The sequence below is a fragment of the Helobdella robusta genome (assembly GCF_000326865.2).
Source record: "Helobdella robusta unplaced genomic scaffold HELROscaffold_10, whole genome shotgun sequence".
In the NCBI taxonomy this organism is placed as follows: domain Eukaryota; kingdom Metazoa; phylum Annelida; class Clitellata; order Rhynchobdellida; family Glossiphoniidae; genus Helobdella; species Helobdella robusta.
In genome coordinates, this window is record NW_008703571.1 from 1,377,975 (window position 1) to 1,390,505 (window position 12,531).

Consider the following 12,531-nt stretch of genomic DNA (forward strand, 5'->3'; position numbering starts at 1 on the left):
GCAAACGAATTAAACATTGTGCGTCATTGTTTTCAACAAATATTGAAAAAAGTATCTTTTAGATGTTCATCTTGATTGAAGTTTCAAAAATTACCAACGGATTGTATTGTATTGTATAGTCCGTCTTAGCATATTATCCGATGAATGTAATAATCTTCCTAATTCGGGAACAGACATTTACACGCAAGTTTATTGCTTATGAATAGGATATAGATCGCATCTCTGAGACCCTCATAAATAAAAACAAGCTTGCTCGGATTATAAATGCTATAAATAAACGGTGTATAAAGATGCCATGTCTCATAAGCTAGGTTTGTGTATAAATAATCGTAGATAAAATCTTTAGCGTTGGGTACCTACTCTGGTTTTTTCGTATTTTTTAAAATATGTAATGGATAAAATTACGATTTTATGGAATATTTATTGAAAAATTTTTGCAAGAAAATAAAAAATTAAAAAAAAACTTTGTAAGTTGCAAAATGTCCAAGACAGAAGAAGGCTGTTCACTTATTTTTGAAGTTAATCGCGTTAGGAGTAGTTTGAGAAGGATTAGTTTAAGGGCATTCGTGTGTTTATTTCTTGTGGTTCTTTTTTCATTTATCAGTTTATCCATTCGTTTGTGGTTCATTCATTCGTTGGTTTTTATTCATTCGTTCGTTCATTCTTTCATCCGTTGGATCGTTCGTTCATTGAAAATTTCTAATGACCGTGCAAAGCATCCATGAATTAATTTTATTAATCCCATCGAATATGAATAATGCATGTTCGTCTTGGAATTATCGAACTTCTATCTTTTACTGTAGTTAGGCAGAGGATGGGAGAGGAACATTTTACGATGGAAATTCAAAAAAGTTTTTAAAAATGTTGACGTCAAGCCAGATTTTCATTGCTTAAAGAAGTTTTTCAAATCTAAGAAATAAATTACACGAAAACACAGCCAGTCGATCGATTGAAACCTTTCTAAAAATCATTTCAACCATACGCTTCCGAATAATAAAAACGAATAAATCACAACAAAATAATTAGTAATAATATAATTTGCATTATATGTGTCTCGTTTAATTTGTTCCGACGATAATTTATAACGGCGTTTTTTTTTGTAGTAAAAAATTCAAGCTTTTAAAAAATATCAATAAAGAATACACTGGTGACCAATGGATATTTCTACATAAAGTTTATTGCATTACATAATGTTATTCTTTAATTTTGATTTTATAATGAAAAATAAACAATAAGTTAATTCTTCTTAAATAATAGAAACGATAATACTAGTATTTTAATAATTAATAATGATAATTATTTTTGAATTACCAGAAATGAACGTTAAAGTAATTATTATTATTATTATTATTAAATAATAATAGTAGTAATAATAATAATAATAATAATAATGGAATTATTTTATTTTTCATTTCATAACGACACCACGCGCAATTGGCTTTAATTTTGAGCATAAAACAAAAAAACAAAATTCTCGCGGAGTTTTCGCTATTTTTCTACAGTTTTTCAAAGCTATAAAAATCTTTTTTATCAAACCTTCCAACTTGAGCCAGCCGGATCGATACAGGTCTGTCGCAAAAAGAATGCAATGAAGGAAGGAAGGACAGAGTGAACCAAAGAAGGGAAAACGAATGAAAGAATGAATGAAAACGGTATGAAAGAATTATTGAAATAATATATATGTATATTATATATGTTTCAATATATTTATGACTTTCCATAGTTTCAGACAATCTTAAAATTATTGCTAACTTGACTAACTTGCGCGTGTATGCTTTTCGCTTTTTGTCGACTAACGTGTCTTCTAATATTTCAATTAACGTTTCTTTAATAAACAATTATATTAAAAACAAACAAAGAGGTTTTTTATTTTAAACAAGAATAAATGGATTAGAGAATGAAGGAATGGATAGAGAATGAATGGATGAATAGAGAATGAATGAATGGATAGAAAATAAAGATAGTAAATGAATGGATGGATAGAGAATGAATGAATGAATAGATAATGAATGAATGGATGGATAGAGAATGAATGAATGGATGGATAGAGAATGAACGAATGGATAGAGAATGAAATGCAAGAATCACCGAATGCACAAAAAAGAATGAAAGAGAATGGATGAAAGAATAAACAAAGAAAAAAGGAGACAAAAATATAAATGTAAGAAAGAAGGAAAGAAAGAATGAAGATGGATTTAGAGATAAAAATTTTGCTCGGATTGTGCACGCCGCAAGCGTTAATCTGCGATTTACTGTCAAATAAAACCTTCGGAAAATGGATACAAAAGCTAATTAGATAGTTCTCGTTTGCCCATCCGATAATGCCAAGACCTCCAGTAAGTTTGCCTGATTGACGGGATGGTGAAACATTCTGCGTGTGGCTCAAAAGTGTGGGTTAAAATTAAGGCTAGGGTTGAGTTATAAATTTACTCGTTTAATAGTTAGTTAGTCTAACTATATAACAACTTTTGGATTAACTGAATATAGCCAGTTTGTGCGCGCGTGTGTGTATGTGTGCGTGTGTCTAGTGCTATTTTTAATAATAATAATAATAAGGATAATAATAATGATAACAAATAATCATGGCCAACTGTACCAATATCATTTTTCCTCATTATTATTATTTTTATTACTACAGGTTTATTGTTGTGATTCTGGTTTGTTGATGATCCTTTATTATTGTTATTATTATTATTATTGCTGTTGTTTTTCTTCATTTTGTTGTTCATCTTTTTATTATTGTTTTAGTTGTCTTTTTTAAAAACGATAAAAAATAATTTAAATTTTATTGTCCTCTTCGAGCCAAGAGAGGGAAAAAAATTTTTAACAAGGGTCAGACGGTGGTTTATGGCAGGCCAAACTTGTTTATCGCGTTGATTGTTTATGCTATCATGTGAGAAATTGATAATTACGTACGTCTCGGTGTTTCTGTCTACGTTTGTTTGTATGTCTATCTGTGTGTGTATGTGTGTACGTGTGTGTGTGTGTGACTGTTTGCGTGTGTGCGCGTAAGTGGTGTATTGGTCAGTTTATGCATCTCAATTGCTGTGTTTTTTATGTGTATGTCTGTCTGTCTATCTGTCTGTATGGTGAGTTTCTTTGTATGTATGTACTTTTATGTTTGTGTTTGTTTATGCGCGTGTGCCTATACTTTTAATGTTTACGTTTTTAATAATGCATTCAAATACCAGAACTGTGCGTTCGCTGAATGTGAAATTAAAAATTAAATCACATTTCGGAAATATAATTTTGGAATTGGAAATGACATTTTTGCAATTTAATTTAAAGTTTCTAAAAAACTTTTACTATTTAATTTTATTTTTATAAAATAATTTTTACATTTTAATTTAAGTTCGTGGCGCGAGTCACATTGTCAAACGATGTTGCTTCTATGATTGCTGATAAGAAAGTAGAATTTTCATCCGTTTTGTGGATTTTGAAAGCTGATTTAAAGGAAATCACAAAATTGAAGCATAGAGGCAATATTTAAAAATTAAAAAAATCATTTCAATTCATTTTCTGTCCAAAAATTACGAAACTCTAAATCACACAGGCAAAAAATTTCCAATAAATTGTATGAAATGGACGGCGAGATATATATATATATATATATATATATATATATATATATAAAGAGAAAAAGAGAAAAAGTTATTGCTTAAAAAATTTACGTTGAATGCCATACTGTGATTATGCTAATAATAATACTTATTATCATTATTAACATCATATAAAAAGTAAAAACTACGAAATAACAAAAAAAAAAGAGGTAAAAATATAAATAAATCTAACAGAACCAATCACCGACACAAAAACCCCTTACATCAATTACCACAACTACTGTAGCCACGACCACCAAGTGAGGCCAGTCTACATATGAAGCAGGCAATCGCAGACACAGTAATCAATTAAGCCACTCATAACGCATTATAAGTACGCGCTAAAGCCGTTAGCGTTCTTTTTATAAGTCACTAATGAATTTGTGCAGTCGACATAGGCACGCACATACGCCTGCGCGTGTTTATTCGTGAGTATATGTTTAGGTATGTATGTATGTATGTATGTATGTATGTATATGTATGTATGTATGTCTCGGGTCTATGTATGTGTGCATATGTGTACATATATACATAGATGTGTGCGCGTTTGCACGTGAGTGTATACACGCAGATGCTTGTGCGTGTGTGTATGTACGTAGATGTATGTTTGTAGGACTTGTATCGCAAGCGTGAAAATTGATCTACTTTTGACTCGATATTTTTTACTATATAATTTGCTTCCAAAAATTTTTTCCATTCCTAATGCTTAGTGCACGTGACTGCCAGCGGATTTATTTGTGCGTGTGTGTATATGTGCGTGTGGGCGTGTGCTAGTGTGTGTCTGTGTGTATGAGCTTGTTTTTAAAGTTTGTGTGTGTGTTGCACATTCATTTCTTCTGAGAAACTTTCACAATAGGGCAATAATAATAAAAATAAAATTATTATTACCATTTTATAATAATAGTTATCATTAAATTGTAATATATACATATATTATGGTCACAAAATTATTTTCACGCTCGGTTTATATTTGGTGGAAACTTCTAGAGATGTCACCTAGCCAGAAGTTCAATCTTCTGAATCACTTGCTACTAAATATAAACGCCAATCAAAGAGATATTTATGACAGAATGGATATAAATAGAAAATATAATATAAAAAATATTAGTTATAATTTAGTAATATAGAATAAATTAGAATATAATATTACTACTACTACTGCCTGCTACTACTATTATCATTACAACAACAAAATACTACCCTACTGCCTACTACTACTACTACTACTACTACTACTACTACTACTACTACTACTACTACTACTACTATTACTATTACTACTACTACTACTACTACTACTAATAATAATAATAATAATACTGCCACTACAACAAAAACTACTACAACTACTACTACTACTACTACTGCTGTTGCTACTACTACTATTACTACTGCTGCAGCTGTCGCTGGTTTTCCGCGGCGCTACTACTATTTACTTTTATTCATACTTTCTTATACTTGTAGTACTATTTCTGTTAAGTACCATCTTCACATTTTCTAAAAAGGAATAATTTGAACTCTTTTATTATTGCAGAAGACATAAAATCAAATCAAAATAGATAAAATGAAATAAAATAAAATAAATTGTCAATATTGTAATAAATTGTTAATATTGTTATGCAATATATTGTTATAATAATAATAAAATAATTTTGTTTATCCATCAAATTTATTTTGTGAAAATTATTACTAATAACACTTGGGAGACAATTATTTTTGGCCTCGTGGGTGGATATTTTTTGAATATTTATAAGTTCAAAGACGTCACCCCACATGTTTACATTTGTTTTCTACTTCCGCTACTATAACTACTACCACTACTACAGCTACTACAACTGCTACAACTACTACCACTACTACAACTACTACAACTGCTACAACGGCTACAACTGCTATATAACCGTAAAAAAGTTAAATTTTAATTAAATGGAATAATAGGAAAACTTCTATTGAAAAAACGCTGATTGTTGTGCTTGTGCAAGATTGGATTAAATTTAGCCTGAATGAATGAATGAATGAATGAATGAATGAACGAACGAATGAATGAATGAACGAAAGAATGACCGAATGAATGAATATATGAACGAGCGAATGATTGAATGAACGAATGAATGAGTAAATGAATAAATAAAGATTTATTTATAACGAATCATTTATAAGGTACTATGCGTCAAGCAGCCAGACCTCGCTCACTGTCATGCAGCATGTGTTATGCCATTTACTATCTATCATTTACGATTTTTCATGTCCCATTAATTACACTCATTCATTCATTCGTTCGTTCGTTCGTTTTTTCTTTCATTTGTTTGTTTGTTTATTTATTCATTTGATCATTCATTCATTTCAAAATAAAATTTCGTTCGCTCATTTGTTCGTTCGTTCGTTCACATGCTCCAACATTCGTTTGAAACATTGTGTTACCGATTTTTCCATTCGTTCATCTATTTATCATCAAACAAACAAACTGCGCCAATACGTACGGTAACAATCCTAAAACTCTGAACCAGCTCAATACTGCAAATTCTCTTGTTACATAAACTATCGTCATCAGTAATGAAACGAAACGAAACGAAATTTTATTTGCTCCTCAAAATTACAGATAATAAATAAGAGACAGGATGAATGTGATCGAGCCCCTAATGGATAGCACAGCCACCTAGACAAATATGTTCAGAGTTTTGTGGTTAATATCAAATATTGTTAGTATGTTAATAACAGATAATAAAACAAAAGGTAGTTAACTAAAAAATAATGTTTCATAAATAATTATAATCGCATTAAAAATATCAACAGAAATTGTTTATAGATAGAGAACATAAATTTCATGATGTAAATACATTTCTTATATAATTTATTAAATTATTAATCATAGAATTAAATTAAATTAAACCATTCTTAATAATGTTATTCCAGGTCCTAGGACATTAAATGTTTAGTGATTTTATAAACATCTCTACATTATTAATAAGGATAATAATTTTAATAATTGTTAATTATTAAAAACGATTTAACTTTTTTTTTAAAATCAGTAGCCGATTTCGCCTTATATTGAAAACCATTCTTAATAATGTTATTCCAGGTCCTAGGAACCTTACAGATTACATGCGAATGTAAAATGTTAGTTTTTGATTTATTCGATTGCAAATAACTAGACATCCTATGACTGTTAGCATGTTTAAAATAATTAGCAAACGTATTAGGCAATTGATTATTAAGCTGCTTATACACAAAAATCAAAGTACGATAAATATTCAATTGATTAAAATTAAGATTATTGGTTGTCGTAAATAACTCCTTGGTATGAGACCTCATCGTTGACATGATGATGATTCTGACGGCCCTTTTGTTAAAAGGTAGCTAATGATGAATTGTTGCTGTTTTTGGTTCAGCCTGAAAGAACATGTGAACAACCACGCACATAAACAATTATTTACACAGATTTATTAAAACGCATATATCCGCACAAACACGTGCACACATATATCCACACATGCCTACACACATTTACACACACATAGTTGCACACACCCGCACAGACAGACAGACAGACAGACAGACAAGTAAACAAAGTTTCTCAACATTTGACGACAAATCATCGAAGTTTATGTTGGGACACGTAATTTAAAAGCTCTGCACTCAGAAGCCGGTAATTATACCAGCGTACAAATTTACATAAACACGCACACGCACACACGCACAGACACACACAAACAAAACAATCTCACAGTTTGAGACCGCGTGATAGCAAATTTTTTCCAAAAGTTGCATGCAGGCATCAGTGGTGATGCGCACCATTGAAATCTGGCGGCATATAAAGTTTGTGTATAAATAAAAATTAACCAGTAACACGCATTTGTGTACCAAACACTAATAGGCAGCACACACATGTACACAGATATGCATGCTACTTAGTTTTGTAGAGTGTTGTGTGGGAGGTATCACCTGACATCCATTCAGGCGGTTTTGAAGTTCGTTGCTAGATTAATTACTCAAATAATCCACGCATTCCATTCAGCATTCCACGCTAATATTTAGAAATTATTGTTGTTTGATTCAAAAGTCAGTAAAGATTCATTAGGTTTTCATAGGTCCTTTAATTTGAAGCATCATTTCTTCAGCAAAACAAAAGCAGTTCTACAATCTTCACAATAATGAAATATGCAAGATGTATAAGATTGTCGTGTTATGCCTCTTTATTTAGTTTTTTTTGTTTTGTTATGGTTTATGTCTTGTCATCTTGACAACACGTTTTCATGTTTTCATGTGATTCAAAATTTTTATTCCTTCCTACTGCTGCATGTCTGGATGTCTTGATTTATGAACGTGCAGTGTTCTGTTTTTGCCCGGCCTTATTACTTTTGCATATCATTACGCATCTTAAAAACAACTCAAATATATCAACTCGCCCTAATAATATTCACATATTTGCACATGGGTGTTTGCCTGTGAATCTTTCCCTCTCTCTCTCTCTCTCTTTCTCTCTCTCTCTCTCTCTCTCGGTTTTTCTCCCCTCTTTTCCTATGTGTGTGTTTGTGTGTGTTTTCTTCTACTTCTTATTTATTTATATTTGCTCGAACTCACGTCCATTGAAACGTCCATTTCATAGAGAAATGTTTCACGTATGCGCACACACACACACATACACATACATACGCAAACACACATAAACGTACGCACATGCATACAGATGGATAAACATTCAAAGTCACATAGAGACAAACACACACTTCCTTCCTATATCCGATTGATTTATTATCCATAATTTTCATATTTATTCCTAATTTTTTCATATTTAAAAAAAAATTTTGTATTTATTCGCGATATTTTATTTTTTCAAAACTTTAAATTTTAAAAATCTGTCTTGATGTTAGCGTTTAATTTATTTTTTTTAAATTTAATTTAATTTAATTTATCTACAGATATTACTATCCTGTTAGTTTTCATTCGTTGGAAACTTATTTCCTCCAAAAAACTTCTCCATGTCTTCCAATTTATTACTCTTAGAAAGCATTCTTCATAAATGTTCGCCATCAACATCTTCCCAAACATTTCGTCCCATCTTCAATGAATTTTATTTCGTGATGAATGAGGCATGTACGTATCATCATCATCATCATCACCACCACCACCACCACCATCACCATCATCATCATCATCATCATCATCATCATCATCATCATCATCATCATCAGTATCATCATCATCATCATTATCATCATCATCATCATCATCATTATCATCATCATCTTCATCATCATTATCATCATCATCATCTTCATCATCATTATCATCATCTTCATCATCATTATCATCATCATCATCTTCATCATCATTATCATCATCATCATCTTCATCATCATCATCATCATCTTCATCATCATTATCATCATCCTCGTCGTCATCATTATCATTATTATCATCCTCACAACCATCATCTTCATCATCATCCTCATCTTCATCATCTTCTTCATCATCATCATCATCGTCGTCGTCTTCGTCATCATCGTCAGGTTGGTGGGTGGAACGCTCGTCCATTGTTAAAGTTTCATAAGAGATTAATTCCTTTTTCTTTGACGGAAGAAAATACGATTTTTCTTCTTTTTTTCCAGAAATTAATTTTTTATCAATTGATTGATGGATGGTGGGATATATTGAAGAAATGATGGATGAATGCTTGGATAGATAGATCCTAGAGATAAATAAAATGCTAGATGAATAGATCGTCCGATGAATGAATGGATGGATAGATGGATGAATGGATTGATGGATGGATATATAGATGAATGGATGGATAGATGGAAGAATAGATGAATGGATGGATTGAAGGATGGATGGATGGATGAGTAGATAAAATGAAGGAATGATTGATGGTTCATTTGATGAAGATTAGATGAATGAAAGAAAAAATAGATGTAAAAAAATCTTTTAAATAAATGATCGCTCTAAAATAAATTACACCACCACCACCATCATCGTCATCATCATCATCATCATCAACGACATCATCATCATCATCATTATCATTACTATGGACACCATCGCAATCATCATCATCATCATCATCATAATTATCATCATCATCAACAACAACGACATCATTATCATTACTCTAGACATTCTCACCATCATCATCATCATCATCATCATCATCATCATCATCATCATCATCATCATGAACGTCAGAGCGAAGACAATGGGACAGACGTCTTGTATGGCCGAATGTTATCAAACTCTTCAATGGGAGATTGCTTTTAAACGATAACATGAGAAGTTGAAAAATCTGAGAGAGAGAGAGAGAGAAAGAGAGTGAGAGGGAGAAAAAAAAAGAGAAAGAGAGAAAGAAAAAAAGAAAGAAAGACAGGAGAAAACAACAATTAACTATTTCTATATTTTCAATTTAATAAAAATATATTTTTGTTGGCTTAATGGATTCAAAAAACTTTTTGTACAAAACATAAAAAAATGAATGAATGATTTAATGAATAAACAAAAACAAGAATAAATTATTAATTGATTGAATTAATGAATGAATGATTAAAACAAATTTGTAAAAATAGCTACTATCAATTCAAAGACAGATTTTATTTAGTAATCCTCATATCCAACGACCATTTTGGATAAAGAAATAAAGAGAGAGAGAGGGAGAGAGAGAGAGAGAAAGAGAAAAACGATAGGAATAAGGATAACAAAAAATGAAAGAAAAAAGAGAGATAAAGAAAGAGAGAGAGAGAGAGAGACACGACGACGATGATGATGACAATGAACCTAACGCGGAAAGTAAAAAAAATGTTATTCAAGATAGTCACTGTTGAACTAACTTCTCTCCTTCCCCTCTTCCCTCTTTTCTCCCTCCTTTCCCTCCTTCTCTCCCATTTCATCATCATCATCATCGACATCATCAAAATCAATAACAACATCATCACCGTCATAGCCCTTGTCATGGTTTAAGTTGTTTTTAAGAATGATTTATGGTACAAAGTTATCCAACTTTTTACGTAAAATTACGACCATATTACCAAAGCTTATTATCATTATCATTATTATTGTTATTATTATTGTTGTTGTTATTATTATTCTTGTTGTTGTTGGCGCGAAAGTAACAAGCGATCCAATCGTTCGTTCAAGCAAACATCTTCCGTTTGACGGGTCTTCATTGATTAAGAGCACGACCAAGAGAACAAGAAATCGGGTTTGAAGTTGCACGTGTCGTCATCGTCATCGTCGTCGTCGTCATCATCATCATCATCATCGTCGTCGTCATCATCATCATCATCGTCGTCGTCGTCATCATCATCATCATCGTCGTCGTCGTCATCATCATCGTCATCATCGTCATCGTTGTCGTCTTCCTTTTCCTCCTCCTCACCATCCTCACCATCCTCACCATCCTCACCCTCACCATCATTACCATCCTCACCCTCATCATCATCGTCATCATCATCGTCATCATCGTCATCGTTGTCGTCTTCCTTTTCCTCCTCCTCACCATCCTCACCATCCTCACCCTCACCATCCTCACCATCCTCACCCTCACCATCATTACCATCCTCACCCTCATCATCATCGTCATCATCATCGTCATCATCATCGTCATCGTCGTCATTTTCAACATTTCGACATGGATCAAATCATTTCGCGTGAAACGAAACTTTCATCTTGTTTTCTTGTTACGAATAGATATACAGATACACATATATATTCTTCTCTCTCACTCTTTTTTTTTCTCTCTCTCTTTTGCCCTCTCTCTCTTTCTTTCTCTCTCTTTTTTCTCTCTCTCTCTCTCTCTCTCTCTCTCTCTCTGTCTTTCACTTTCACAATTCGAGACAGACGATGTGATTAAATTTTCCTGTCAAGTATAAATTGATTATTGTCATTCTGTCAAACCAGCAAACAAATCAAAAGATAAAGAAACAATGAAATGAATTTTGAAACATCGCTTAAAAGTTTATTTGAAGTATATATTTTATTTATTTGTTTGTTTCAAACAGATAGAAATAGAATAAAATATAGTTAATTAATTTCAAATAAAATACATATATAATAAAAGAAAATTCACGCATATTAAATTAAATTAAATTGACATAAATTTTGTGTAAAACACTAAACTGTACGTGTTGAAATGGTTGAAAAAATATAACTGTGACAACGAAAATTTGTTACTTTGGTGTTAAAATACACATTAAAATAAACTTCATTGCTATATTTCAATGTCCTTAGTAACAAAACTTATAAAAATTAGCATATAACATAGCAGGGAATACTTATTTGAGTTACTTATCATTGAAAATATCGACTTAAGTTATTTATCACCGACGCGTGAAAAAGCACCATAAAAAACTCCACCAAATTTTGAAAATTAATAACCGCAGACAATAATGAGTGACCTTTTACGCAAACACGCTGCGACAAAAAGCAACAAGATCTCACGAACGGAAATGTTCATTTTTTTACGTCGTTCGTGTTATTTTTCTGTCTGCATAAACATTCAATTATGTGTTTGCGTTATTCAAAATGGATGAACTGTAGTTGGTGCTAGGCTGATTGCGTTCAGTGTGGAGTCATGTACACGCACGCACATACGCACAGACATACACACACATACATACACACACACACACACACACACAAACACACAAACACATTCTCGTGTATGTATGTATGTATGCATGTAAAACAATAAGTTTTTTGTTGAAAATGGGTTTGTGGAAAATGAAATAAAACGAATAAAGTGAGTGGATGGAAAAGTGTGACTTGGCAATTAACGCAAGCATGCTGTCATGGGAGTCAACCCGAAATGGATAAGTTTTTTTTTTTTTTTAGAAAAAATGTTTTTTTTATTTTTAAAAGTTCGTTAGAGGATTGTTGGGAATGTTCTGTTGGATATTGTTGTAGCAGTTTGTTGTTGTGGATGTTGATGTTTTGTTGGTGTGGG